Source organism: Garra rufa, chromosome 5 (assembly GCF_049309525.1).
Source record: "Garra rufa chromosome 5, GarRuf1.0, whole genome shotgun sequence".
Taxonomy (NCBI): Eukaryota; Metazoa; Chordata; class Actinopteri; order Cypriniformes; family Cyprinidae; genus Garra; species Garra rufa.
In genome coordinates this window covers 57,175,741-57,183,140 of record NC_133365.1, presented here as the reverse complement: position 1 = coordinate 57,183,140, position 7,400 = coordinate 57,175,741, and the positions used below count along the sequence as shown (strand labels likewise).

The following is a 7,400-nucleotide window of genomic DNA, read 5'->3' as shown; positions in this document are numbered from 1 at the left end:
TATATATAGATATATTATGCTATGTTTTTTCATTAAAGTTTGGTTCTGGAATTTTTAGCTGTATTCTTTTTTTTTTTTTTTTGTATATTTAGACAAATATATTCCCCACCTCTTGTAATGTTGTTTCAGATAATGTATATTAAATTAAAAATACTAAGATACTGTGTGTGTGTGTGTGTGTGTGTGTGTGTGTGTGTGTGTGTGTTCTGTTGCAGGTTTACAGCTCATTCAAGTGCTCCAGTCTGGTTTTTGATTCTACTTCATCCTTCGACATTCTACTTCATCTATAAAAGTAAGATTAAATAGAGTTTTAAACTGGATTCAGCCAACTAGTTTGTCAAATACTGACAGTGATCTACACTACAGCTTTAACATGGAATAAATGTGCAATGTCTTGATGGCAATGCGTTCTGTCAATTTAGGACACAAGAGCAAAAGCAGAGAATGTATAGTAGTGATTGTAAATGTTAAAGTGTTACCATATTATTTTATGTTAATAATATTCTAATTAAGATCACGTTGGAGCGGTTAAGGCTTACTGTATCATCATTTGCCATAGCCCTTCTCATGCCTGGTGTAAAAAAAGTGCTTTTGCCATGATAGAAAGCTGAAAAAGCAGATGTATTTCATGCAGACATTGATAAGAGCTATGGTTATTGATGATACAGTAAGCGTTAATCATTTCAATCATTTCATCTGTTGAGTCATATAAACATAAAATAATATAAAATGTCAACATTCACTATGAAACTTGGTATGGTAAACAACTAAAATAAAATGTGGTCTTAGTTATAACAGATATCTGTAGATTTATTATATATATGAAAATGTTACCTGCGGCAGCTCGTGATACCTGGCCACTAGTTTGTACGTATTGAGCTCATTCATTTATTTGATCTCTTGCATCCTTGTTCGGCATCTCTGATAGTAAGCAATATTCATCTTAATTCATTCAAGTCTAGTTATTTATTTGTGTAGCATCCACGATATACATCGTTTAAAAGCAGATTTATAGTAAGTTATTCTGTTACCTCTATAATGACTTAATTCTTTAACACTGAGCAGTTTTACTGGGCCATATGACAATGATAAATGATCCACCATTTGAGATCTTGCTATGGTGTGTTCTCCCCTTACAAAATGGTTTTGATACTCTAACCATACTTAGGTATTTGGTAGTTAGGTAACCATGGTATTTCTAATAAAATTGTGGTTATACTAATGGTAATAAATATGCCAAAAACACGGTTGCTACATGTTTACTATAATAAAAAACTGGTTAATTTTCATTTTGTGTTTTTGCAGTTATATCAGTACCACTTTAGTGAAGGAGACTGAATACTATGTAATGAATATTTGCGGCCTCTCAAGACACACAACAGAGCGATTTCTTTTAATTGAAAGAGATTTACATATCTGTTTTATTCTAAGTGTATGTAAGATGTTTTTCTGTGGTGATTAGCTTTTGTTTTCACTGTGTGCTCCAGATCGTGTCCTAAAACATGACGGAATGCAGCGTGGCTTGACATAGATTCCTATTCTCTATATTTAAGGTGAAATGTTTACAAAGCTAGTTTTACATCCTATATTTAACAGTAGTCTTTGGTTGTGGTATACTAGTTTGTCCATTTTTTTGTGTCCAAATATTTTTACAAATATTTCCCACCTTGTAATGTGGTTTTAGATCATTTATATGGAATTGAAGCATACTAAGATACTGTGTGTGTGTTCTTTTGCAGCTTTACAGCTCATTCAAGTGCTCCAGTCTGGTTTTTGATTCTACTTCATTCTTCGATATTCTACGTCATCTTTAAAAGTAAGATTAAATAGAGTTTTAAACTTGATTTAGCCAACCAGTTTGTCAAATACTGAAATGATTCTGCTTTTAATGTGTAAAAAATGTGCAGTGTCAAAAGATTCATATCAATATATTTAAGGTTAAATGTTTACAAATATACTTTTACATCCTGCATATAACAGTAATCTTTGCTATGAGATGTCATGAAATTTGTATGAAAATGTTCTTGTATGATTACAGGTGCTGTGAGAAAGTTAACATAGATACTTGTTACTTATTTCAAAGTTTTTGTCTCATTCTTGTCCTAGGGTTATCGTAGTCAGCCGGATCCAGTCTGTATCCAAACCAGATGGTGAACCTGCATCCTGAGATGACCACAACACAGCCCTGAATGTGAGCGGAGACTACAACAAGTGAACATCACGATATGACAGCCATCGGCACAGGTCCTCAGCAAAGACCACAGGAAACAGACAAGTCCTCTGCATGGACCCTTATGACAGCAATGAACATGCCAGGCCAGGAAATGTAGTTTTATCATACTTACAGTCACTGTTAATTCAGTCGTCTACTACTGGCTAAAAGGTAGCCTTGCTGGACAGACTACAACTTCTCTGACAAAACGACAGCGTGATGTATCCTGATCTTCAAGCAGTAGGAGCTGGATGCAATATTCTGAATGAATTCAGTCCACAATCGGGCTAGTGATCCAGCCTAAAATCATAATCACACCATCTTTGTTCATTTAACCAGAGGAGGGCTGACTGCTCCTGGTTTCTCCCATGGTATTTTTTATTTGTTTCAGACACCTGCTGGAGTTTAGGTTCCACTGGCTCTGACATGCTCAGCTGGGGTTTAAAAGACACTGAATATTCAGTAATAAAATTGATTTGACTGTACTGTCACTGTTGCATAATTTCAAGACTTGAACTGATCTGAGTTGAATTATGATATCACTGTTTTCTCCAAGCTGCTTTATTGCTGAATGGACTTTAATACTGTGTAATGTAGTAATTTTGCAACATTTTCACTGATATTGAAATTTGTTAAATCAAGCTGACACAAACTGACTAATGAAACTTGTGTGCTAACAAATTCCTTATAGCTGAATTTAACTAAATCATTCATTTTTCAAGGTTATTAAACTGAAATGTCTTTTTAGAGATGATGTTTTCATTAAATAAAATAATGTTACTGTAAAAAAAAAAATCTTCATGTAATTACCTATTTTTTATAGAGTGTTTTATTGTTATTGGCCAAGGAAAGTTTAGATATTTTCAAGGTTTGAATGATTTTGTGGTTTATTAATAAAGGGTGACATATAGAATATTTAAGGTTTTATAGAGCAATCAAGTCTATATAATGTTTGTCAGCTTTATTTTAGATATTTCCATAGCTAGTTTTGGCCAATTACCCATTTTAAATGAGGTATAGACCCACTTAATGAACGGGTCCGGATCGGATCCGGGCCGGATGAGCCATGATTTTTATGAGTCCGTTAAGAGTCCGCGGCGGATGTATGTATTAATTTGCGGGTCCAAAATGGACCCGCCGCGGAGGTAAGGTTTTAATCGCGGATGCGGAGCGGATGCAGCGCGGAGCCACGGCGGATCCGCGATCCGCCTTCGTTGCGGATCCGTCACTGCGCGCAAGTGGACGCCGATACGGGTCCGTTTCGCGGGTACGTTTCGGAAGCCGAGCTACCTCCGCGGCAGATCCGCCGCGGTGTCCTTTTGCTGTGTGGGATGGCTTAATAAATTATGTTCTTGGGCATAATTTGCAAGCTAACATGAAGTAAAAGCTATAACCTACGTTTAACCTAAATATAAATGATTTTATTCAGTATTTTTGTGCGTCCTCTATAAAGCAACATTTATGAGTAGTGCGCATGCGCACAAATGCCTAAGGGAACTTTCGGAGTATAAGAGGGAAACTGTTCTAAATCAAACATAAAATACAGCGAAATGACAGGGAGCAAGAAAATATTACGTGAGTGATTAGGTGCTTTGTTCAATACAGGTGCATTTTTTTGAGAACTCTAATCAGGTAAATAGCAGAAGTTATTAGTTGGTCATTAAAAACGGCCGTGCTTTGTTGAACTATGTGGTTCAAACGATGAGACCATATTCATGAAACAGTCTTTACTAGCTAATTCGTTTCCACAAAAATGCAGCACAAATAAGCAAGCATTTTAACGTTTTCAATACACTAATCTACTATTACTGTTCAATCGCTGGAGTGTTTGTATTTTTTATTTTTTAAATGCCTTTAAAATGTGTAGTTTTGTGAACACGGACGAAGAAACGCCAGCCCCGAAGCTCATCCGTAAACCACATAAACAGCTCATATGCGCTTAATATAGCTCTTTAAAATGATATTCTGTTTACATTGTGTACAGTCGCTGGAGTGTTTTTATTTAAATGCTTTTAAAGAGGCTCAGTGATGTAGTTCGCAGACCGACTCTCATGTCAGTAAAACAGAAAACACTGGCTGAAGGCAGCTCTCTCCGTTTTAAATGAAACTGCTTGCAAACACCTGAAATTAGCTCTTGTTCAAAGGGGTTGACGGAATGAAATCGCTGGAACATTTAAATTTTAAAAGGCCGTATTTATTTTCATTTTCCGCTCCACCCCTTCAGTGGAGTGGAATGGCTTAAACTGGGCATTATTTTTCGTACTTGACCTGTGGTTAGAGGCATTGTTTCTTGTAAGTAAGACATATGGCTTAATAAATTATGTTCTTGGGCATAATTTGCAAGCTAACATGCAGTAAAAGCTATAACCTACGTTTAACCTAAATATAAATGATTTTATTCAGTATTTTTGTGCGTCCTCTATAAAGCAACATTTATGAGTAGTGCGCATGCGCACAAATGCCTAAGGGAACTTTCGGAGTATAAGAGGGAAACTGTGCTAAATCAAACATAAAATACAGCGAAATGACAGGGAGCAAGAAAATATTACGTGAGTGATTAGGGGCTTTGTTCAATACAGGTGCATTTTTTTGAGAGCTCTAATCAGTTAAATAGCATAAGTTATTGGTGAGGTTAACAACAGCCGTACTTTGTTGAACTAACGTGGTTCAAACGATGAGACCATATGAAACAGTCTTTACTAGCTTATTCGTTTCCACAAAAATGCTGCACAAATAAGCAAGCATTTTAACGTTTTAAAAACACTAATCTACAATTATTGTTCAATCGCTGGAGTGTTTTTTTTTTTTTTTAATTTTTTTTTAATGCCTTTAAAATATGTAGTTTTGTGAACACGGACGAAGAAACGCCAGCCCCGAAGCTCATCCGTAAACCACATAAACAGCTCATATGCGCTTAATATAGCTCTTTAAAATGATATTCTGTTTACATTGTGTACAGTCGCTGGAGTGTTTTTATTTAAATGCTTTTAAAGAGGCTCAGTGATGTAGTTCGCAGACCGAGAGCTCGGAGCCTTGACTCTCATGTCAGTAAAACAGAAAACACTGGCTGAAGGCAGCTCTCTCCGTTTTAAATGAAACTGCTTGCAAACTCCTGAAATTAGCTCTTGTTCAAAGGGGTTGACGGAATGAAATCGCTGGAACATTTAAATTTTAAAAGGCCGTATTTATTTTCATTTTCCGCTCCACCCCTTCAGTGGAGTGGAATGGCCTAAACTGGGCATTATTTTTCGTACGTGACCTGTGGTTAGAAGCATTGTTTCTTGTTAGCAAGACATATGGCTTAATAAATTGTGTTCTTGGGCATAATTTGCAAGCTAACATGAAGTAAAAGCTATAACCTACGTTTAACCTAAATATAAATGATTTTATTCAGTATTTTTGTGCGTCCTCTATAAAGCAACATTTATGAGTAGTGCGCATGCGCACAAATGCCTAAGGGAACTTTCGGAGTATAAGAGGGAAACTGTGCTAAATCAAACATAAAATACAGCGAAATGACAGGGAGCAAGAAAATATTACGTGAGTGATTAGGTGCTTTGTTCAATACAGGTGCATTTTTTTGAGAACTCTAATCAGGTAAATAGCAGAAGTTATTAGTTGGTCATTAAAAACGGCCGTGCTTTGTTGAACTATGTGGTTCAAACGATGAGACCATATTCATGAAACAGTCTTTACTAGCTAATTCGTTTCCACAAAAATGCAGCACAAATAAGCAAGCATTTTAACGTTTTCAATACACTAATCTACTATTACTGTTCAATCGCTGGAGTGTTTTTATTTTTTATTTTTTAAATGCCTTTAAAATGTGTAGTTTTGTGAACACGGACGAAGAAACGCCAGCCCTGAAGCTCATCCGTAAACCATATAAAGCAGCTCATATGCGCTTAATATAGCTCTTTAAAATGATATTATGTTTACATTGCGTACAGTCGCTGGAGTGTTTTTATTTAAATGCTTTTAAAAGAGGCTCAGTGATGTAGTTCGCAGACCGAGAGCTCGGAGCCTTGACTCTCATGTCAGTACAACAGAAAACACTGGCTGAAGGCAGCTCTCTCCGTTTTAAATGAAACTGCTTGCAAACACCTGAAATTAGCTCTTGTTCAAAGGGGTTGACGGAATGAAATCGCTGGAACATTTAAATTTTAAAAGGCCGTATTTATTTTCATTTTCCGCTCCACCCCTTCAGTGGAGTGGAATGGCTTAAACTGGGCATTATTTTTCGTACTTGACCTGTGGTTAGAGGCATTGTTTCTTGTAAGTAAGACATATGGCTTAATAAATTATGTTCTTGGGCATAATTTGCAAGCTAACATGCAGTAAAAGCTATAACCTACGTTTAACCTAAATATAAATGATTTTATTCAGTATTTTTGTGCATCCTCTATAAAGCAACATTTATGAGTAGTGCGCATGCGCACAAATGCCTAAGGGAACTTTCGGAGTATAAGAGGGAAACTGTGCTAAATCAAACATAAAATACAGCGAAATGACAGGGAGCAAGAAAATATTACGTGAGTGATTAGGTGCTTTGTTCAATACAGGTGCATTTTTTTGAGAGCTCTAATCAGTTAAATAGCATAAGTTATTGGTGAGGTTAACAACAGCCGTACTTTGTTGAACTAACGTGGTTCAAACGATGAGACCATATGAAACAGTCTTTACTAGCTTATTCGTTTCCACAAAAATGCTGCACAAATAAGCAAGCATTTTAACGTTTTAAAAACACTAATCTACAATTATTGTTCAATCGCTGGAGTGTTTTATTTTTTATTTTTTTATTTTTTTAATGCCTTTAAAATATGTAGTTTTGTGTACACGGACGAAGAAACGCCAGCCCCGAAGCTCATCCGTAAACCACATAAACAGCTCATATGCGCTTAATATAGCTCTTTAAAATGATATTCTGTTTACATTGTGTACAGTCGCTGGAGTGTTTTTATTTAAATGCTTTTAAAGAGGCTCAGTGATGTAGTTCGCAGACCGAGAGCTCGGAGCCTTGACTCTCATGTCAGTAAAACAGAAAACACTGGCTGAAGGCAGCTCTCTCCGTTTTAAATGAAACTGCTTGCAAACACCTGAAATTAGCTCTTGTTCAAAGGGGTTGACGGAATGAAATCGCTGGAACATTTAAATTTTAAAAGGCCGTATTTATTTTCATTTTCCACTC

General features: G+C 36.1%; 1 long non-coding RNA gene across 1 annotated transcript; it reads left to right on the top strand.

Annotated features, from left to right (window-relative positions):
- Positions 1 to 216: 216 nt before the first annotated feature.
- On the top strand, positions 217 to 2,848 carry LOC141334367 (uncharacterized). The gene is made up of 4 exons (XR_012355550.1): positions 217 to 292; positions 1,488 to 1,553; positions 1,740 to 1,816; positions 2,107 to 2,848. It is a non-coding gene; the product is annotated as an uncharacterized lncRNA (long non-coding RNA).
- Positions 2,849 to 7,400: the final 4,552 nt, after the last annotated feature.